Source organism: Strigops habroptila, chromosome 4 (genome assembly GCF_004027225.2).
Source record: "Strigops habroptila isolate Jane chromosome 4, bStrHab1.2.pri, whole genome shotgun sequence".
In the NCBI taxonomy this organism is placed as follows: domain Eukaryota; kingdom Metazoa; phylum Chordata; class Aves; order Psittaciformes; family Psittacidae; genus Strigops; species Strigops habroptila.
This window is the reverse complement of record NC_046358.1, coordinates 80,804,812-80,828,335: the sequence shown is the minus strand read 5'-3', so window position 1 is coordinate 80,828,335 and position 23,524 is coordinate 80,804,812. Positions and strand designations below refer to the sequence as shown.

General features: G+C 44.0%; 1 protein-coding gene across 3 annotated transcripts in view; it reads right to left on the bottom strand.

Annotated features, from left to right (window-relative positions):
- ELFN1 (extracellular leucine rich repeat and fibronectin type III domain containing 1) overlaps nt 1-23,524 on the bottom strand; it is a 120,811-nt gene that overhangs the window by 47,046 nt on the left and 50,241 nt on the right. For all 3 annotated transcript variants that reach the window (XM_030484382.1, XM_030484380.1, XM_030484381.2), the window contains exon 3: nt 1,889-2,023. The gene's annotated coding sequence lies outside the window, so the exon portion shown is untranslated. The remainder of the gene's footprint in view (nt 1-1,888; nt 2,024-23,524) is intronic.

Here is a 23,524-nt window from a genome sequence, read left to right as displayed (position 1 = left end):
CTAGGCAGCATTTGACCCAGCCCTTGCAGAGGTTGGGGAGATGAAGGAGGAAGGAGGCAGGGAGCTGAGACATTAATGGCAATCATTGTTCTGTGGGGAGCAATATCTCACAATGTCCACAGAGACCAATCCCAAATTATTCAGCCTAATAGTTCTCAAAACAAGCTCTTATTCTGCTCTTTTGTGTCAGGCATGAAGCTTTCTCTGCAAGTCCAATTTTACATCTTTGGTAACTCAGTGCTGGATGGTATAACACTCAATTGTGAAACCCTGCAGGAGCCTTTGATGCAAGCATCTTCAAGACGCAGGGCTTATCAGCTCAAATAACACAACTGTCTTTTATCCTTCATGTCCCAAGCCTGCTGTTTTGGCACTTATATTTGTAATTTATTGCTTGGCTCTGGGTCTGGATCCATCAGGACAGACAACTCTGTCTGTCTGCATTGCTGAGATATTTTTGTCTGCCCAGAGGGACTTGAGCACCTAAACTTTGCTTATCTTCAATGATGCTTAGGTTCCTAATTGGTTAAAAGTCACTTTGGAAAGGGTGGCTTATGAGCTGTAAGCTTGTAGATGCTTTCAAAATGACTACCCCCAGGCCAGGCTCTCCATCTTTCCTGCCCTCCCATCAGGAATTGTATCCTCTCAGTCCCATCTGGCCTTCAGAGATGCCTGTGCACCTCCAGCACCACTGTCCCTCCCTTCCAAACCAGCTCCAACCAGTGGACCTGCACACCTTTCACCAGCACTACATTTTCTTCAAGAAAGGACAAATGAGGTGGAAGAAGAAAAGGTGAAAACATGGTAATAGCTGTGGGAAAACACCACTGCTATGGACTTGACAATGCTGGAAATGGAGGCTTGGAGAAAAGTTTTACTCCAAAAATTACTCTTTTCAATCTCAACAGCTTACTGAAGGGAAGTTGAAGCACACTTTTTAACACCGTTTGTACTCAAATTCCAAATTCACCAGTCTACTGAAGCAATAACAGAAATAATCTTTTTTTATCCAGCTGCACATTTTGCTACAGAAATTTGTTTCCATTAAACTATTCCCTTTTGTCCTCTTTAAAAGCATATTTTAAATAATAACAGTGTGGAAAAAAAAATTATATGCTACCCAAAAAACCTCAACCCTGTCGACTGTGCACCTTTATACAAAAGTTATCTTTTTCTTCCGACGGATGGATGAAAACCCTTTTCATAATGTCAATGTGAAGATGAGAAAGAGAGAAGAACTTTCAGCATGTCCAGTACGACTAGTCATTTCAACAGGAAACACAGGGCAAACTCTCATTTTAGAAAACTAAGTTATAACAACATGAACCTGATGTTCTCTTTCTGCTTTGTAAAACGCAATTTTGTAGAAGCTGGGATGGAAGCACACACTGCATTTCTAATTTGTGGGGGGAAAAAATGCACTTTTTCCATGTTCCTTAAATCTTAACAGGAGCTATTCCTTAAATCCTAACAGAATAATGTGAATTCAACCTTAAACAATTAAAACTGAAAATTATAACCATGATAACTTTCACTGCTATCGCACTTTCAGGAGTGCAGCAGCCACAGCTCAACCATTCAGGGGCTCGCCAGGAAGGTCCATGCTTGGCCAGGGCTCAGAGAAGGGGCCTTCCAGAAACAACCCCAAAAACAGAGATGTGAGACACACAACCCTGGATCACTGTCTGCACCAGCCTCTTCCCTCTTGGAAATGAATACCATGAGTCTCCCCTTCACGATCCAGTCCTGGGGAGGATTTCCAGGTGCTTGAAACCTCCCCATCCATGCTCCATCCACCCGATCTCCGTTGGATCTCTCCCATGGCCATCAGTCTCACACCAGCTACTTCTCTCACTCCTGAGATGCAATCGACAAGGTCACCCCTTACCTTTGCGCCTGAGCGTCGCTGCTGGTTCCTGCTACAGTCATGAACGTCTCCTAGTTGTTGTCTGCAGGGGCTGGGAGGCACGCTGAACACAGCATTCGGGATCCCATAGGATGGTCACCAAGCCCAGTGTTCAAACTGCAAGTTAAAAAACAGAAAACATAAGAGGCAGTTTCAATAAGGGGTATAAAGGATTGATTGATGGCTAGATTAAAGTGAAGCCATCCCAGGGACAGCACAGCTACTCAAGCCATGAATCAGACACAGAGACACAGGGACCAGATGTGAACAGGAAGAGAATCAAGGGAAGGTCCAAATGAGATCAGCTGCTCAACATAGTATCTAAAAGGGAAAAGAAATCCACACGCCAGCAAAGGAGGGACCATAAGAAATGCTGGAAGGGGACCTGGAACTGAAGTAAGAAGAATAGGAGAGATGCCAGACAGGGACTGAAAGAGATGCAGGGAAGATGGGCATGCACAGGGCAGATGGTACAAGAGAGACATCAATGCAGAGCTGCTGGAGGAGTGAGGAGCCACTGCCACCACCAGCACCAGCCACCCAGCATAGACAGATTTTAATAAGCTGCTTAATCATCCTTACACCTGGGGACTGGTCTCATAAATGTGCTTTTAAATCTTAAGTGTGATTTTATTTTCCTCCTTGGTCACTTCCAACCCCCTCTCTGTTTTTCTTTTACTTTTGGATGCTTGGCTGGCCAGGGCTCTCTATGCTTTACCACTGCTGTCAAGCTCCTGCTCACTGTGATGCAAGACAACCAATACAGCAAGAAGAAGCAACACTGATCATAACAGGAATCTTTGGGATATTCAATGTCTTGTTTTATTATCATCAACATAATAACAATAATAGCAATATTAGTGACAACCATTTTATTATTCCTCCTGTTAGTAATATTCAGACATGACCTAAGAGGTATTTCAGAAAGCCAGCACAAATCCAGTGTAAGATCTAGGAGAACAGAGCAGTTAATTAAACGTCAGAGTGATGGACAGAGCTGGGACAAGCCTGGAACAATATCAGTGAGCTGGACAACCTCTGACAAGTTCAGGGAGATGGATGGATCTGGGACACGTCCCAGACCTCTCCCCTGGTGGAGGCGGAACCTTCCTACCTACAAGTACCTTTAAACACAATATTGTTCCCTGCCCTGTCGCTGTTTCATTGACTTATGCAGGTGAGGAGATTTTCTGGAGAAAGCTTCCTTCCAAGCTGTGTCACCGATCGCAGTCTGATCTGGCGACACTTTATTACCTCCAAATGGTGCAAAGAAAATAAAGAGCCCCATTGAAAACAACGTCTTGAATGTGCTTTTTTTACCAGCGTATGTGTGAACTCACCGCAAGTAGGGTTCTTTTCACGGAAGATTTCTTCTCTTTTTTCCAAATTAGACATTCACAAGAGAGGCAGGTGGAGGACAGTGAGCAGGGAGAAAGAATGGTGTTGCAAAACTCCAAGGATAAATATTACAGAACAAAAGCGAGCCTGTGACAGATACCAGGCAATCTGTAAGTCATCAGGAGAGTGGAGAGCATAATAGATCAATCAATCAGGTAGACAAGGGTGAGAAGTGTCACAGGGAGGCAATAGGTAGTTGGAGGTCAGTTTTGAAATTTAATCTCTAAATTGGGAAAAGGACAGTAGCGCAAGAACAATGGCAGGTATTTGAATGCGGGTAGGCGAATGTTGGGTTGTTGATTTCCAGGAGTGTATGTCGTACGGGAATATTATCGGGGTATGAAAAAATAAGCTGGTATTTTAGAGATGGGCACATATTCTGTAACGTGAAAGGCTGAACTAGCGAGACTTTAAAGTGTAGCTCCACTTCCGAAAATGCTGCTGAAAGACAGATGGTGTGGCTCCCTGTTGCTTGGTCCTCTGGGTTTCCAGACACATTTTCCCAGGTTACAAGCAAAAAAAGTGATGCTTTTCCTAAGTGGATGTCCTGCAAATACCACCTGAGATCTGAAAGCCAGATCCTTTCTCAACAGTGATCATGGCATGCATAATCTCTAATCTAGTTAGTTAAAATGCAGGGAAGTTGCAGGCTCTGATGCATGAGAAGATGGGGACTCTGTAGGTGACTTCAATTATTCCTTCTACAGAGAAAGTGGGAGCCAACAAGGCACAACTCACTCTCCATTAGCTATCCGGCTGCATAGTGACAAGAAGACGCCAGGCAGCGTCGTTTATTTCCCTTGCTAAGCTAAGCTAGTATAGAAGCATTACATCCAAACAAAAGCTTGACTTAACATGAAGTCATTTCTACTGTCACTTTTCCGACCTTAGCTACGTACTACAAAGGCATCACACAGTCCTCCTAACAACAGCTAGATCCATGCAATTAGAGCTGAATGAACAGTTCATAATGAATAATCGGTTTGGCAAACTTTGCCTCATTTTATGCTTACAAAATGTTCACATGCAAAGTTCTCACATTTCTTTGTTAATGGGAATAACTTGCCATTTTTTCCCCTTGAGCAAAAAAAGCACCATAACAGTTCATTGAAAACAATCTATATTCAAAATGTAGTGGCGCTGATGGGTTGTAGCAGCCACGTGGTGCTGTTCCAGCTACTCCATTGGCTGAGGGACAGGAGCAGCTCCAAGAACTGCAAATCAGGACTGTTACCTCTTTCGTTTGAAACTCCCTTTTGCCAAACCTGTCAGTGGTAAAGCGCTTTCACTGGATATGGATAACGTGGGAACAGAGCCAGCAGTGGTCCCTCTACAGCTGATGGAGAGGAACAGGTATCTTCAGAGGCCACTGGAAAGGTGGACACCAAGGACACGTCAGAGAAGCTGGAGACCTTAAGATGAAGACCCTGTCTCCTTTAAGCCATGTCCTTAACTCTCCATGCCCAGCGCTGGCCAGGGTGGGCCGGATCCTGCAGAGAAAGGGGCGCTGGTTTGCAGCCCAGGAGGTGGCACGCTGCTTGTGTGAGGCTGGACCAAGTGCCAGCACCCAACCTGCCTGGTTGCTAATGAAGACGAGAACAATGTGTGCTCTAACAGACTGAGACACGCAGCTAGATAAGAGAGCATGGGGCAATAAATCAGGTTTTCAAAGCAGAGCATATTAGGAGATCAATGGGACAGATATTAGACCAAAGGAGCAAGCACCGGAGAGACAGGAGCAGTTCAGTCCCTACTCCTTCCCGCCTGTTGCTAAGGGCTTTTTTTTTTTTCCCATTTAATAACTTCCTTGTTGTTTTTAAATGAGCAGCAAAGCCAGTGGGTTCCACGTGGCATTAGCAATGTGTTTGTGAGACGGAAAGCAACTGCCTCCTAGCAGGATTTGATAAAAGCCTCTCCAAGCTCTGAGTGATTTACAGCTCGGGAAAACAAACACAGACTGATACAAATGCAGGGAGAGGCAGAGATGGCACCAACATCCAGGTACACTCAATTACCAATTCATCAGCCCAAGTGAACTTGAAGGGCTTTTCAAACTCTACACAGCTCTAAATTAAAGGAAGTCTTAAGACAGATAGCATTCTGCAATAGGGGCAGAAGAAGACTAATTTGCTGATCTTTTGTGGGCAAAGGGCCATGGGCGAGGGGGGCAGGCAGCAGATCTCACTCTCCACATCAGTCCAGGGGAAGGGCCAAACACCAAGATGCCTTTTACATGCTGCTGCAAAGCTGCTGGCACACACCTCTCCCTCCCTCCTCACCGTGTCATGCCCCAGTCCCCAAACAGCCTTTTTTCCTATCTCTACTAGAAACTCTGTTTTTGTCTGCCCTGGAGGTATTTATGGCAGAACTGTGAAAATAACTGATTTTTTGGATCATTGGCTAAACTAAAAAAAGAAGGAGGGAAAAAAGATCACTGCACAGTGACTCCAAACTGGAATTGCCCAGGCTCTCCACGGCAAAATATATATAGAAAAAAAAATATATATATACATATATAACTATGGTCAACCAATTGTTTAATTCAATCTGAAACTAACTCATGGGGAATGTCATTTTTCCCTCCATCCCCTGCCTAGAAACCCATTTTTTTTCACAAGAAGAGATGATTTACAGCTTCCCAGCTCCACGCTCCAGCGGCACTGACACCGATGTGGTGTTTGATATCATTCCCTGTTACATGAAGCTCCTCAGCAGTGGGGGACTGGGCCCTTCCATGCTATTGTGGTAAAGACTCAGAGGCAGTTGGGGGTAGCAGCAGCATGGCAGGAACAGAGGGAGTCCGGCTGCCGAGAGACTGCAGGAAACTCTTTGTTAATTGTTCATGCAGAAACTGTTTTCATTTCGGTGTCTAATTGATATCTGGGGAAAACAGCATCCTTGGAAAAGGCAGTGCATCCTCCGCAGACTCCACCTCTGTGTGCTCAGGCGAGGTGCACCACGCTGCCTGATGGAGTGACTTGCTGTCCCCAAGGCTGCGGTGCTGTCCCTGTCCTCCTGCCCCATATCCTCATCCCACGGGTTTGGAGCCCCGGGGTGGGTTCTGAGCTCAGACACCTCTCAAACCTTTGGCAGAGAGGAGACTTTGGAGAGGTTTGCACCAAAACACCCATTCATCAGCAAGGAGAGCTGTGTCGGTCTCCACCCAGAGGTAGGGACTGCCCACATTCCTATAGGAGCTGCCAGCACCAGCCCTCCTCCTGCCAAAAAGGAGCATAGAGCCCTTAATTTCCCACTGGATATCATCCCTCCTCTTTCCTTCAGCCTCCTCCAACGACAGCAGCCATCGCTCATACACGCAGCTCCAAGGCTGGCTCTGAACTATTTAAAAGCACAGCAGGTATTTTAATTATTCACGTCAAGCCCGCCTTGCTTGCTAATGACTCTCTGAAGCTGTCCTAGCCAGCACGGAATGGATGAGAGCCCTGCCAGGCAGCTTCCCATGGCCCAGCCGCAGGGCAAAGTTTGGGTCTGCAAAACAGCCATCACCAGGTTTTATCACCGAGGGCAGCCGTGGCACAAGGACACTTGGGTGAGGAGCACCCTGATCTCATACATACTTGTTTGCCCACCCAACCCGTCACCCAACAGCCTACCCAGCCCATCTTGTAGCCACCATTTTACAGCACCTCTTATGCTCCAGGAGTATCTGCAAATGTTTTCCTATCGCTGGGAGCTGCTGTCCCCCATGCTGATAGATTAGTTCTCGTTATATTTTAAGGGCACTGGAATTACCAAGATGTAAGGAAATAGAGGGGTACTTATACAGCACAGCTGGGCAGCTTCAAAGACAATAGCAGGGATGGCATGTTTCCTCACTGCCTTGAGCTGCTCCCAGGGTTATATGCAAAGAGCTGCTTTGGAAATCAAGTCCTTGCCTCCCTGCAGCAATGTCTGTACTTGCTGCTTCCTTCCCAGTACCATCAAAATACTTGCTGTGATAGCATCTGCTCTTCTGACCCACATCCTTCCCTGGGGCCTGGCACTGGGGGTGCAAGGCAGAACAAGCTCATCTTTTGCAAGGGGAAATAGGTGCAGAAAGAAGGATGGTAACCCATATCTGCGGCTGGATGAAAGACAGCTTGAGTTAAAGGGAGGCAGGCTTGCACGAGGCTATTCTCAGGCGTGGGGCAGAGACAGGAATCCCACCTGCAGAAGGATTGGGGCTGTGGGCTCCTTCATTTTGACCCCACTGAGTCCCAACTAAATGTGAGCTTTCTTTTCTGGACCTCAGGATTTCTATCTGAGGTTGCTACTTTCCCTTGGAGATTGCTCTTGGTTATTTCTCTTATTTCTAATAATTACTAAGAGTTTCTTCTTCCCTGCTTTTGCTCACCATTGCCTCACTGTAAATTTGGAGCATTTCCAAGAACATTCAGGATCTGCTTTCCCCACCTCTATGTGAGCAAGAGCCTCATCATGGGTAACCCTGAACTTCAATGCTCAGTAACACTCCACGGGCAAAGCCTGCGAGCAGAGAGCATCTCACAAAAGCATATACCCTGGTTGGAAAGCTGAGGTCTTCGAGCCTCCTGGACCATCAGAACCTGCCCTTCTCTTTATAACCTATGTGGCTTTTAATGCTAATTTCCACCACATGCACAATTCGAAGCTCTAATAATGAACAACTGCTTTCTTCCTTTCCTTCTGATTTCATATTCATGAGTCAGGGTTTCCTGGCACTAAACGTAAATGCTAAACGGAAATCGCTGCACAGTGACATGTCTGTGTAGCTTCACTGTCCATTTATTTGCCTTTTCAAAGAGCTGCTGTGTTAAGCAAACATCTCTGCCTGGATCCTATCTGGAGAGGTTTGTCTGGTACGGCATGGTGCCTCCGGGGTGGGGGAAGCGACTCCGTGTGATGGTGTCTCATAGCTCTGTTTTAGCTTCAGGGTATTTCTTATACAATAGTTCGAGCTTGGTGAATACCTCAACCTTTTCTTGAGTATTTGCTTGAATCTTGGCAGGCTGCATTCAGAGCTGACACAGTGAGGGCTGAAGCTGGGAACTCTTAGGTAGAAACACATCCATCGCTTCAGCTCGGACTCTACCGAGGGCTGCTGCAGGCAGCAGTGGGCAGATGTCTTGGCAGAGGAGGCAAAGAGACACCTGTAACATCACTGGGTAAATTATGTTTTCTGGCAACTAGAAAATTCACATACGCTCACAAAAAAATCCCCAACATTTCATCTAAACTTACTGCCCTCTCTCAAAAAAGAGGGACCAAAGGCATCTTGAGAAAGGGAATGTTTTCTGTTACCCAGAACGGCCAAATGTTTCAGTATTTTCCTTGAAGACTATGCTTCCATGTTGAATGGCAAGGGCAAAAAAGAAACTAAAAGCAAAAATCAAAGTAATTAAATATTTGTGTATTTCAAGGCATTGTTCTCTGCAGAGCCCCCAAAGGTGAGGAGTCTCTCCTCCTTTTAACTTGCTTTGGATGAAAGCTTTAGACACATAAGCTGTCACCCTGAAGTCCCCTTCCAACAGTCCACCCTGCCCACGGAGCAACGCATCTGCCAGCCTCTGCTGGTGAACCATGTTGTCCTATTGGAGATATCATCATCCTCACCTATTTACTCTGCAACCAAACAGGAAAAGGCATCACCACCCCGGGAGCAAGGGCAACCACGAGGAGCTGGAGTTGGGCTGTGCTTGAATTGCTCGCCGCCCAGTCTCTTCATGGAAACATCAGCTGAAGGTGGCTTTGCTCTAAGATATGGGCTGGAAAGGGGAGCAGCTAATGTTCAAGCTGCCAGTTTTGCTCCTGCAAGGGTCATCTCCATGGGCAAGGTGGGCAGTGATGAACTGCAAATATCCAATATGGCAGCTTTGCTTGTCCAGTGTGAGAGACTTTACCTCCTCTCAGCTGCATCTACTGCAGCCTCCTTCTCCAGGGCTTCATGCATGCACTGCAACTCCTTACAGTCTGTTTACTCTACTGCCTTCTCCCTTTCCTTCTGCAGTCATCCAATGCCCTTTCCTGTCTGCCTTTCCTCAAAGGCTTTAACAAATGAGCTCATAGGAAGGCTAGAGTAAGGATGAGAGATGAATTTCAGATCACGAGAAATGAACTCATAAATGTGTTTGCAACTACCAGGTGAAGAGTTGTGCTCCTGCTCATGGAAGACATCATGTGTGGCATGTATTCAATCAAAGTAACCAATGGGGACCACATTTTGAATATTATCTACATGCCACAGGCTCCTTGTGAGGAAATTATGCAGCAATATTTAACGGTGGCAATGATTCAGCAAGTAATAGGAAGAAATAGTCCTCAAACCATCATCAACTTCTCATGGACAAGTCCCAGATGGGACTCAGGGTAAAAACCCTTTCATTAAAAAGCTATTCAGTTATGGTAAAACTGCTCTATGTGTCTCACTGAGACAGAATAAGTCTGATTGTCAAAAGTGACTTGAGCTTGAAAGCTGCAGGGAAATCAGAAAGCTACCACACATTTGAACAGTGGTTTTGAAATCTGTCTTTTGGGACCTGAAAGCATAGCTAGATCTCACACAGCTGAAGGTATCTTACAGCTGGGTGTCTAGGTTAAGGCAATTGTCTAGACTTCTTTTATCATCAGTGAATAGAGAGATGCGCACCAGCCCCCAGAGAGTGATTCATTCTTCCTGTCTTAAACATCTTTTTTTGGATGGGATGAATTACATTCTGGAGGTGTTGAACTTTCTCCACCAGCTATGGAGGAGTCTAGATGATGAACTTAGTCTAGACAACCTTTATATTGCTAAAACGGGCAAGGCTTGACTGGTGAGAGCTACCCAAGCTGTAGCAATACAGTATCATTGCTGTGGTAGTTTGGGAGCATTTGGCCAACAGCTACAGTGAACAGACACAAGAGAAGCAGTTCTCTCTGCAGGCAGGAGATGGATGAAAAGAAATCCTCTCTCCTCACCATAAGCAAATGCTCTGGTAATCCCAATACTTAACTAAGACCTGAGGACACTCTGGTGCCTGATCATCTCATCTAATTCATTTATGTCATGCAAAAGGTACAGATTACATCCAATCCCTTCCAAAGCATGGCCTGAAAGTTGCAATTTTGCAGTCCTGAAAGAAAAGTCCTGGTCTCTCAAGTGAGTGTAGCCTTTCAAAAAGATCAAGCCTTTTACCAAGCTTGGGTTTTCCTGAGATTAGCAAACCCAAATTTGCAAAAATCAACAATTTAGTTCTGAAAAAATCATCTGTATTCTTGTACCCATCCTTCCAGTTTCGAGCAGCCATGTCTTGTAATTTTAAAGGTTTGGTTACAACCTTGAGAGCTATTTTGTATACAAAAGGCTCCATGCCTCAGTTTTGCTGTAATCCAGGGACAATGCTAATAACCTATACTGCAAAAATAATCCTACTGTCTTCTAGGGGGCTTCTTGCTGTGAGTCTTCCAGAAACCAATGACATTATGACTGCCATGACTTCTGTGGGGGCCAATTCTAATCCTTTCGAAATACCAAGATCTAGACAGCTCTTAGAGTCATCATGCCCAAACCTCTCCATCTTCCACTCCTGTAATATACCATTGGCCATGTTATCTATTCAAAACTCAGGAATGGAGATCCAGAAACTCTAGAGGAAAAACAGACACTGCAACTTCAAAGATCAACATGAGACAATCAAATATAAATAGGTAAAGAAATGGAAGGAGACGTTACCAGAAGACCAGACTGCCATCCATAAATAGCTTTCTAAAGGAAATGTTTGCAACTGGTCCTGAATGGGGCAGCTAAATCACGAAAAGCATATTAGGACCCTTCTCCAAAGCCAACAAACATGCAGAAATAGTGGGAATAAAATTCAGGAAGCTAAAGACAAAGGTGGAGGATTTTTAACTACCCAGACCTGTGAGCTTTAATTCACAAGGAGAAAGATTTGTGTTCTTTCCTGAGGTGTACTGCTGCCAGAAGCAGAATGCAGCTGATGACAAAAAGCTGATGGCTAGAAGCCAAAGGGTTCCTTAGAGGCCAGGGAAATGCCTGGGTGACTTCAGTTCTCTGTACCAATTGGCTTACCGTGTCAGAAAAAAAAAAGAAGTGTTTTTTCCTGACTCATCTGGAAAATCAAGATGGATCATACTTATTTAAGGGGATGTTCATAGTGCTCATGGGAATGTGTTCAAGACAGGGTTCAGTTCACAGTGAAATACCAAAAGTAACACCAAAGATGTGAAGTATGCATCTCTCTGTCTATCTAGGAACATTCACACATACACGACACACAGGCTTCTTAGAGTCTAGTGACATAAATTAAGACTCGTGTGAATTGAACAGATTATTTAATGGTGTAACAGCCCAGTGGGACGAATACAGCACTGATGCCTTGGTTTCTCCTTTTTGGCTTGGTTTCTCTTTTTCTGCCTGCTTCAGTCATTGAGTTACCTGGGCCAAGTTTCTACAGCTGTGCCTCTATTTCCCTGTATTTCAAAACAGGGTAATGTGACTGCAGACTGTTGGAGATCTCTTAAGGAAAGACACCTCACAAGAGATTTTTCTATTTTAAATCCTGAAAAGTGCTAGCCAAATGCTAGTTCTTAAATACAGCTGGTGAAGAATTATAAGAATTGATTTCTGCAGAAGACTACATCATTTCATTGGAAAGTCAATAATCATCTTCCATACCAGAGTTTAAATATGTGATGGAAAATATTCAGTTAATGGTGTATTTTTGGTTCAGATTGTTCTCTGGAAAGCAAGGAACACACAGCATTAGGCTTGGTATTAAATACTATGTTGACAGAGAACACAAATGTCAGTATGACCATCTTAGAAAAGATATTTTAGAATATGTAAAATGACTCAGGATTACTCATGATGATATCTTACAAGAAGCAGAGAAAGCTTTTACTTCAGGAAAATTCTTGGAATTGCTAACAATGTAAAGAAAATGCAGTTATAAAAAACCTGCCTCCCTTGATAAATAAATACAAAGACTTCAGGCTCTGAAGATGAACACTGTAAACCAAAACCAAGACAGAATACTAAAAAGTCTAACAGAAATCTCAACACTTAATCAAGGGAAAAGGCAAAATCATAAAAATAAATGGCCAAAGGAGACTTTCATGAAAGGGGCAGTAAGATAAAAGAGTTTGGTTTGCCTTCTTACAAGGGAGTTTTTATATATGTACAAAAATATGGTAATGTCTCAGAACAAATGCAAAATTATTTTAATAAGAAGATGTAGCTCAGTCGAGAAAAAGACAAAAACAAAAAAGCCCAACACTACAGTGTCATACCAATGGTCAAAGGGCTAAAAAACCCATAGCAAAGGCTGTGACCAGTTAGCTCTAGTTAGGCAGTCCTGGTCAGACATTAGTTCACTTTCCCACCAGAAAGTTGCATTTCAGCAAAACTGAAATTTCTCCTGACATGAATCAGTTCTGGTAAAATCATATTTTAAAAGAATTAGAAATGTTTTGGTAAATCAAACATTTAATTTTCAAGAATGAAGTTCAGAGAACTTTTCATTTCTATTTTTATCATATAATAAAATCTTCAATCATTCATATTTACATGACATTGAAATTAACCTGAAATATATTTTAATATTAACTTAATATTCTATTCAGAATTCAAATAAATGTCAAAATCTTGTAATTTCCTGCAAGATACCAATTCTTCTACCATTTTATTGCTAAATCTTCAAGCTTTCCAGGTATTTATTCCAGAACTTCTACCAGAACATAAGGCTAAGACTCTGGAAAACACTGAGGTATGGGAAATCTATAAACAAACATATCTGCAGCCCACAGAATCAGACCAAAACATGAGTATGAAGACTGTAAACACCCTCAGTACACAGTGAACTTGTATTCACCCAATCTAGGTAAAGAAATAGGAATTTAAAAATACTTTTGGGTACAGAGAAAGCATCTGACTGTGTAAAGTGGCCATTCCTTGTGAACCTTCCTGTCTCAGTTTGGTTTATATTTAGAAATGCTATAAATATCTTCTATTTAATCAAATGAGATAATGTTTTGATAGATGATTCACTCATTTAATCTCCCCAAAAGAAAGGCTGCAGATAAGACTGTTTTCACTGCATCTGTTCATCTGGCAGAAAAAAATCATTTCAATGGAAACATTGCAAAACCCAACCCTTTCCACCCAGATGCTATATTTCCATATTTCTGATGCCACCCTGCCTACAAGGATTTCTTTAGATCTACATGAATTAACTAGCATAGGACAGATACCAGACTATAAAGTAAGTATTCAAAAAAGTAATGGTTGCTTTTTTTAATGACTTTGGAAACTCAGAATGAAAACAGTAATCTCTTGTCCACATACAAAAACAAACATTATGGGATGAGTTTAATATGCCTAAAAGTTTCATGCCATAAGGTGCTTTTATATAAGTTCCAGAATGAAAATGTAATCTAGAACAAAGCATGCAGGTTCCTAATAGGGAATTAATGCAGTATTTGTATGAATTTATTTCTTCCGGATTTCTATTCATTCTGGGGGTTACTTCTGCAACTATCCAAGATCTCTTTGGCACTTACAAAAAAGTGCAACCATAATTTTACAGGCTTTTTAAAATAATAAAACCTATTGAGTCAAGCATAGTTCTTCACAATGGGTTTTAGAGCAAACTAGAATTAAATTTCAAGTAGAAGTACTGACCAGAAGAATAATAGGTATGTGGGATAGAAGTTAGGAATAATTTGTGTTGAATCCAAACTGGAGACCCTTTCAACCTCTGTAGGTCTTCTCCTGACCAAGTTTAAGGAATCGACCATCAAGAAAAATCTGTAGTATCAGATAACACCATAAGATAATGCCCTATTCTGTGCCCACCTGCACCAAATTGAGTTAATTATACTGATACAAAGTTTGTACAAGCTACAGAGCAAGGGAAAATTAACCCTTTGGATCTCAAGGAATGGACAATAAATGCAACATAATACGATTTTCCACAATTATGATCCTCCTGTTTTCTCCTAAAGCACTTGAATATTAGGAAAACAGCCTAAAAGATTACACAAAGTACTTAGGATTTGTGTGATAATAACAAATATACAGTGTAGCCAGGGAATAGGATTTTACCAGGTTCTAACTCTGTAGAAGTTTGATGGTAATTTACAGTCTTCTGGAGCATGGTGGCAGGAGAATGAAACAAAAAATATCTGTTACTGGTTTTAGTATGACTGTTTTACAGCATCAAGTCCTAACTGCCATCAAGATTATTATAGCCTTCACTTCGAGGAACAGATAATAACAGACAAAAATCAGAAAAACAATTCATATGAGTTACAGTGAGAGGGTCCTTTTTGCCTATACCCCTTATCATGCAACTATGTCCCAACAAAATCACATTGTGCCAAAACAGATGAACAAGAGAATTGTGCTGTCATCAGACAAAAACTGTAGGTAAAATCCTTGCAGGGTCTGAATTAAAAAATAAGCCATCAAGATAAAAGCAATTGCTTTTCAAATGGCCAAGTGAAAACGGATTGATAGAACACGATCAAGTAGCTATTGCATGTAATTTGATGGTGGGTCTGTATAAAACTTAATATAGCATCTATTGTACCTCTTCCAGATTGTGGTCTTGATGCTACTGGCTCATGAGTAGTGCTGGAGAAACTGCAGTGGGGAAAGGAGCTTCCAACATATAATTTGGTTTTGTCCTAAAATACAGACATATTGTGAGGAAATAGTAACTGTTACCAAAAATACTGCTGGAATGAAAAATACTGCGTTCTTTCCACTGGAAATAATCTTAGGAGAAGAAGATACCAAAATAGCTAACACTAAAACACAAAGTCCCTGTAAGGAGAACATGTCCTGATTCAGCAAAACAGGTAAATAACGTACTTACGTTGAGGGAGTTCTGCTCAGTTGAAATCACACATGGGTTGCAATTTTAAGCATGTTTATGCCCCCTTGAAGTCAGTTGGATGCATAGCGCTCTGCTAAATTGAATGGTGGTAAGGATCCCTCCAGCTTCCCATAGTTTGGAAGCTATGGCACCAAGTATGGGGAAAAGGGAGACCTGAGAACGTATACTTCGTCTGAAAGAAAGCTAAAAATCTGCAAAACACCTTTTTCCTGCACAACTCATAGAAAAACAGAAGTGAAGGAACGGATCACTTAAGATGGGATCAAAGAGACTTGTGGTCTGCTAGTTTGCAGAGTTGATAACCCACGATATGCTTTGGTCTTTGCCTTGTTCTGGTGCCAGCAGAGGAGACCAGTCCCTTTCTGGGCCCTCCTAGACACGGAAAACTTGTAGGGACAGAATTTAAGGAATCAATTCCACTCTGACTCATGATCACACGTAGCCTTGACACAGTTTGAAGGTCCCACACTTCGTGTCATTCAGATCTAAACTTCTACCAATGGCCTCCATGAGAAGATCGTGGTGGAAGCCAGTGTGAGGTACATAAGCAACATTCTCATGCCTCAAGGCAGCAGCTTATGACCCTTCCTCACACAAAAGGAGAAATGCTCCACTGTGAGTCTTAGATCCAAGGACAGGTTGTTAAATATTTAGTTCAGAATCTGGATTTTCATTTTTAGCTGTTTGATCTTTTCTCTTTTTTTTCCCCTCTTTACTCATTCTTGAGTATTTAGTCCCATCCCACAGCTCCTGAGTAGATGTGTTAAAAATAAAATAACAACCAGGGGTGGGATTTTCCAAAGCACTCAGCATTGACTGACTCTGTTCTCTTTGAAGTCAGCAGGAGTTTTATTATCAACTTCAATGGGAGCGGTTAAGCCAATGCTACACATTGTGAACGTGCATATTCATGAAGAAAGCAGCGTTTGCTAATGGTACATGGATTCAAAGGGCTGATAAGATTTTAGTGGAAAAGCTACTTGAAAAAAAACAAGCAGTTCTATGAGCAGCAGAACTATGAAATCCTGCTTTCCTTGATTGACTTGGGAGCCCAAGAAGGTGTGTGGGCTGACTGAAGTCCTTCCTGTGGGTGGGGTGCTCTCTCCCAAATGGATTCCCTGGCATCAAACAAAGGCTCAGCACAACATGGCAGCTTTTTCCTCAGTAGAAGTAGGGCATCTCTCTTCTACCTCTGCCTGTTTGCTCAAACCTTGAGGGAACTTGCTATTTTTGAGACTGCTACCCTCCATCCAATTCGGCTGGAGTTGGATAATGCACTTAAAAGTTGCTAGGCATATACACACAGGTATGCATCCGCTCCATGTGAGCATGAAATACACGTTTTTGCAGGAAATCATGTAAAGACCTCTCAGAATCAAGTTCTGAGGGAGTGAAACAGATGGATTCAGAGCAGCTGATCAGCAAATAGCCTTGGATGGATGAACCGTGATCCTCTGAGAATCTCGGCTAAGAAGGTGCTAAGAGTAGGGCAATCCTAGGGGAAAGAAGGTGAAGACAAGAATATGGTCCATGAGAGGGGTTTAGGAAAATAGCTGCTGAGATAAAACTACATTCCAGATAAGAAATTGCCATATATAAATGTGGTAAATTTGCTCAAAGTACCCAAAATGTCTAAAAAAATTACAGCATTTTAAAGGGCACAAAGGTTTTGAGAAACAGAGGCGCTGCACTTCTGGGAAGCCAGACCATTTCCATCTGGAAAGCCAAAGCATCTTTGGCTGCACAAAGAAAATGAAGTGAAGCGGCAACCGTGACTGGTCCCTTTGGCATCTGGGCTACAGTAACCCAAGAGGAAGACAGAGAGAGTTGGACACGGTCCCCAAACTGCTTTCATATGGGAATCCACACTCCCAGGAACAAAGCCTGGCAATGGACCTTCCCTGCCAAGAGCAGCCCATTGCCAGCCCAGGTGCTCACATGCACTGTCACTGCCTTTGGCAGCAGGGATGTCCAGAGAAGAGGGTCAATTCTCTTTCCACCCCACAATTTCCACACCACTGACAACTCGGAAAACAATTCAAGAGGGAATTCAAAGGATCTGTTGAAATTTCAACGAGGAAATCTGAGTGAGTGAGCATATGTAAATAGAAAGAATGAGTAGCACATAATTACATCAAATTGTTACTTAGCAAGGGAAGTAAATAACCCAAAATATGCAGAGCAAAAAATGGCGATGAATTAGAACTAATTACTTAAGGCTAATTAAAATAAGAATGGCATGAATTGAAATATGTTAATGGCATTAAACCTGCCACCTACAAAGGAATTTAAATAAAAATGATAATGCCGCTTCAACCTTCACCTGGTAGGGGTGGGAAGTTGGGAAGTTCATGGCTGCTTTGGGGGTATTGACCACAAGTAATGCATTATTTATGATCACTTTTGGAAATGAGCTGGAATTGTCTGGTGGGTGCAGGTTTTCTGGTCACAGGAAGAAAGAGGTTTTCTTGTATAATGGATGAGAAAATACCATGACAGGCAAAACCTAAATCCCTCAAAGACTAATAGATCCTGAGGTACCTCCTCATGCCAGGAAGCACTACAGTTGAAGAGAGTAAAAGAGAAAGGCACAGAGATAATGAGATCATGAAGAAGGAAAGAGGGAATAAGAGAGACTGAGGGAGCAAGCAGGAGTGAAACAGGGAGAGCCCAGAGCCATGACAAATCATCACCAGCTTCAATTACACGAGCCTTCTGGGCTATGAAATCTACCAAAGCTCATTGGATTCCTGTCTTTGCAATTAAGAAACAAGTGGCTTTGCTGTTTCCACCCCATGGCCCGACTGTCTGGTGCAAGTGTCCATGGACCAGCAGCATCGCTCATGGCTGTACGTACCTGCACTGAGAGCATGGCACTAACAAGCTAGTCCAGAGAGCATGCACAGACCCATTTAGGAGATGAACATGTCTGAGCCATGCACCAGCTCCTAGCATTTAGCTAGCATGCCAAAGTGCTCCTGTGCCAGCAACTCATGCCCTGCCAGAGAGCAGAGGGGAAACCTGAGGGAGCAGGAAAGCCTTGTTTAGCATCTTTGTGCCACAGCCATGCCACAGGTTTGTGCTTCGCCACCACCCTGTGTAGGCTTACGCCCAAGCCATCCTCAGCTGCAAGCACTGACCCCAGTAGACTTGAATCCATGCTGGGCATGGTTCAGTGGAAGCATCTGTATGCAGAGAAGTCCTGCCACAAGCAGTGAGTGCCCTGGCTGTGCACCATGCTCTGGGGTTCCTCTCGCAGTGCTGAGCTGGGTGTGAAGCAATCCCTGCTCCTCTGGGAGCAGAGCTGTTAGTTATGTTTATTGCCTCGCTCTTTCCAGTTCCCTTGGTTCACACTGCAGGTGAAAACCTCTTATCCCTCTCCTGCCCTGGGATTCACAGGAAAACCATGAGCTCCACATCCCGGCATGCTGTGTGGACAGGCGCCACGAAGGGGATGGAGGGTGGGATACATGAATGATGCAGCCTTTCCATTTTCACACCAGCTCCTGGGCTGGCTTTTGAGCCAACTGAATGGAAGGCTGATGCCAGGCTTGCTGCCAGCTGATGAATCCAACTGGATTCATCTCGGAGCTGGGCATCTGAGAAAGCTCAAGCATGGTTGTGTTCTCCCCAGTGGGTATGGGATGCTGTGAAACATCAGCAGAGGTGCTGCAGTTACAGGGGCCCTGCCCTGTCTGTAACAGCCTTCTCAGCCTGGACCAGCTGCTGAGACTGGACTGCAAAAGCCACTCAGCAGCATCTAGATTACAGGCTGACTCCTGAAATCCTACATGGGCAATGGTAACAAGCCTTGGATCAATTGCCTGAACTACAGGCTGTGACCTACCAAAGCCCATCTCCTCAGAGCTCAATTTATACCAAATGCCAGCCAAGATGGGCAACAGTGGAACCTGCCCTTGGAAAACATTACTGTATGGAGTACCAGCACTCTGCTCTGCTCATGCCAGTGAGGTAGATCCATACCAGAGTGGCTGTAATGCGATTTCTATTTCTCCAGCCTTCTGCAGGGAAAAATATTACCTCCTAGAAAACCAGAGTTCAGACACACCACTCCCCCTGTGTATGGAGGAGCTGAAGCAGACCAGGAACAGGTTCCCATGAGCCCACTGCCATGGCCCCAACATCACCATTGCTGCCCTTCCTGACCCTCTGCTTTCCAAGGAGGGAAGCCCCAGCACCAGTGAGGGTGGCACCTCAGCAGACACAAGCAGTCGGCTGCAAGATATTTCCTCTTTGTTTCTCTGCACGGTGTAATGAATCCTGCCTCCCACTCAGCTCTGCTAAGTAAGAGGAGTTACTGTGAGTAATCCCCACTTCGGCATCTTCTGCTGTAATCGCAGAGAAATCACATTAGGTTTTTTTTTCCAGGACGAGGAGAAATTTATCAAATTGCAATCCAGGGAGAACACACGGGTGAGAGAGAAAGCCAACAACAACACACACGTACCCTGCAAAAATCCCAAAGTTGACATTTACATTTCAAACACTTATAACAGCTAAACAAATAACAGTAATTATTCCATTTGCATACTTTGTTAAATAATTGTTTGTTAGGTAAAGGGAGCCTGTGTGTGTGTGTGTGTGTGTGCAAGGAGAGGATGCTCAAAGCCTGGGGAGGCGGAACATCTGTGGCTTGCCTTCCCAGGTGCCCTGTTTGCTTCATAAAATTGTGATAAGTGACCCAGAGCACTGGGGTTGGGTATGTTGATATATGGGACATGGAAATATGAGTGCAAGAGGACCTTGGCTCTGGAGAATGAGGGTCGTGAGATATAATCATGCTGCCCAGCAGCTGCATCACCTCCCTGAGCACATGAGCAAGCTTATTGCTCCAGACATGAGCACCAGCACTTGCCAAGGGGAAGCTCACATGCTCTGAGCACAAATTTAGGACTGCAGTAATGGGCTGTCCCCAAGAAGGAGAGCCTCAAAGAAACCAGGAGCCTTTCTGGACTGCTTTCTAAGGGAAGGCCCCCTCCCTTTGCAGCACTACATGTTGAACACCCCTCTGACAACAACGCCTTACTCAGAGCCCACAGACTGTCTCGTGGCTGGCAATTTCCCTTTGCTCCCGCAAAAGCATCTCAGCTTTTATCCCTTCCTGCTCAGCTCCTCGGGCAGACAGCTAATTGAAGGGTTTTTCTTTCATTTCCAGTACAGAAAGCCCAGTAAATGCCTTTTAATCTGCCCAGCTTTCCCTGTGATTGGCTCTGTCTATCCTCTCACCACTCCTATCCCTTTTTTTTTCATCTTTAAGTAGACTTGAACGATGCAAGCTGGTGGGGAGAGGAGAAGGCTTCTGCCACTCCTCACATGGTCAGCAAAGGGGGAGCGGAGCCAGAGCCACTGCATCTTTTCACACCTGGCTGGAACCAGGTCAGGCAGCTAATGCGTTTCTCTGGCTCGGCGGCTACTTGTTGGAGACACACACAAACGCTGCTCAGCTGTTTGAGTGCTGAAGGCTGGGAGAAGAGATTCCAGCAAGAGACATATGTGTCGGAAGGCAGAGAGGGATGCGGTGCCAGAAAAATGAAAAGCAATGCAATGGAAAGAGATGTAGATTTAATAAAGGCTTGATGACTTTGAAACTGTCCCCCACAGCCTCAGTTACAACAGGAGATTTCATTGACCGTGAGCGAGTGCTTGTGCCCTGACAATAGTGAAATTCCAGCTCCAGAGGTTAAAAGCATCCATGTGGGTCCACGTGAGTAAAACCATGCTAAATTTGCATCCCCTATCCAGAGAATTTGTTTCCCAAAGCAACAGCAGGAAAGTTGCAGTCCCAAGGAGGAACTTGAACGCTGGCTGGCTGTGATCTCTGCAGCTCACATTTTTAAGTGTACAACTAAGGGCATCCCATGGGGATGGGAAAGAGAAATGCACCAAACTAATCATTTTCCCCTCAGAACATTTTCACTGGAAACATTTATATTTACCCTTCAGCCAAAACTTTTTCCTGTTTTTTTTTAAGTTGAAAGAACATTTTCCAGTTCAACTCTTGTTCTTTCAAGTAGAAAGTAGAAATGTTCAGTTTCCTTTAATGACTCCTTTTTCCTTTCTCTCCCACTACCCCGCTTTTTACTTAGAGCTAAAAAAAAAGGGAATGAGGGAAGGAAAACTAACAAAAAATCAGAGTGAACTTTTTTCCATTAGTTTCAAATAACTTGAAACAACTTTTTGTTTCTTTTTCTATTTTTTTAAAAAGTTTTATGAGTAATTTTGAAGGATGCAAAAGCTTTATGCAAACCTTTCTATGTAGGTCAAAAAACCTTTTTCCCAGGATAAAAAAAGTCCCCAAACAAAAACCCTTAATGTTTGTGAAACAATGTAGACCAGCTCTAAAAATAAGCTTCCATAGCAATAAAAGCTTTGCCCCAACTGACTGCGCCTTGGTGTCATCTTCTCCTGCCTCGAGCATCCTGTGTTCCTCCCCTGCCTGTCCAGCCTGCAGCTGCAGCCTGCACAAGGCACACTGTGTGTTCTACACAACCAAGACTACACTATGATCCACGACAATTTACACTCACTTTGCACAAGCGAAAATGCCTTGTCTCCATGAATGCATCCTCCACCATTCAATCCTGGTGCCTTGCATCTCTTAACAAAGGCGGGACTCCAGGGCTAGGTGAGAAAGCTCAGTGTCCTACCCACAGGCTGATCCATCACCTCTGCCTTGCAGAAAATAATGATCCTTCATGCTACATGCTGGTCCAATTTAGCCAGTCAAATGAGAGACAAAGTAAACGAGCAACTAAGGCAATATTTGTTAAGCTTTTTGATTAGGTCATGTTGCTGCGGAATGCTGCACTCAGCATGAGATAACATCCCTGTGAAGGTAGCAGCACTTGGGGAGGAGACGGGCTTCCAGGGAGAGGGAGTCAGCACTGAGAGCTCCTTAGGATGGCTGAGCACTTTGCTGGCCGAAGGGGAGTGGGGCGCAGCCATGGTTTGATGGCATGACCATGTTGGCTCGAGTCGGAGCTCTGGGATGCTGTCGTCACAGTTTGGTGCAGCAAAAACGCATGTAGGAGCTCCAAGAGCCAAAAGTGGACATCCCTGCAGGTCACCGCAGTGGCTCCAATGTTGCAGAGAGTGGTGTCAGCCTCAAGGAGGGCTCAAAGGTTTGACCCTTATGCTCAGCTTCAGCGCTGTCACCTTGAGGGAGATTTGACAATGTGAACAGGGTCAAGGCAGGAGTCAATGCTGTTCCCACAGCACACAGTGCAGTGGGAGAGGCTGGCATGTGTCAGCCAGGGGGGAGCTTGAAGCCTTGAAAGCATGCTTGGTTTAGGACAAAAAGGCACAAAATCAGAGAGAAAAGCAGCATGATTCCTGCCACCCTTTAAACAAAATTTAAAAAGCGCATGAAAATGGACAAGTTTTCTTCAAAATACATTTAACACTTCATTTTGCTTCATCCCCTTTGAATATTTCTTACAAAACACAAAGGCTTTAAACAAAGGTCATTAAGAGATAAAGAATTAAAGCCCTTCTTCAGAGAACGTAAAGAGAAAACATCTTGACATTTTTAACAGGGCTCTTTTTTTCCTCTTTTCCAAAAAGAAAATTAATCAACACTGATTTGATTTCACACACAAAAGCCCATTTTGTGGAAGTGGCATTTCCTGACAGAGAGCTGTTTCGACAAGAAAATTCCAGCCAGAGGAGCATACAATATACTGCACACCACTAGGGTACATGAGCTGCAAGGACACTGGTCTCCCAGGGTTCGTAATAAATCCCATCCTTTTTCTGGGTCAAGAATCTCATAGCTGTCTGAAGGTTATGCTAACACGCCAGGGTTTGGGGACTGATGTCAAGATCTGAGGAATTCCTGTTGCCTGGAATAGAAACAAGGAAATTGTTCCAAGGCACCATTTATTCCCAGGTGCCTGCGAGCTGTCATTTCTGGAGAAGATGAACAATCTGGGATGATCTAATACCTTCAGAAATAATTCGAGAAGACAATTCATTCAGCTCCCCAGGTCAATAATGAATGGGACTCCTCTAAGTCAGAGGAGGACAGGGGATCTGACCACCAGCTCTCCCAGACCAGGTGAGCTTGCGCAGCCACGCAACAGGCAAAGACAAAGGTTTTGAACAGTTCTGCCTGCAGACCATGCATGGTCCACAGGGGCTGGGTGGGAGCAGTGAGGACCAAGGGATGCAGTCACCATGGGGCTGGCAGGTACATGCCAACGGTGGGATGATGCTCTGCCAGCATATCAAGGGCCAACCTCATCCCCTTGCCTTGAGCCTTGTGATGCTCCAGCATCCCAGTTCCTCCCAATAAATGCCTGTTTTATCTTGCCTCCTTTCACCT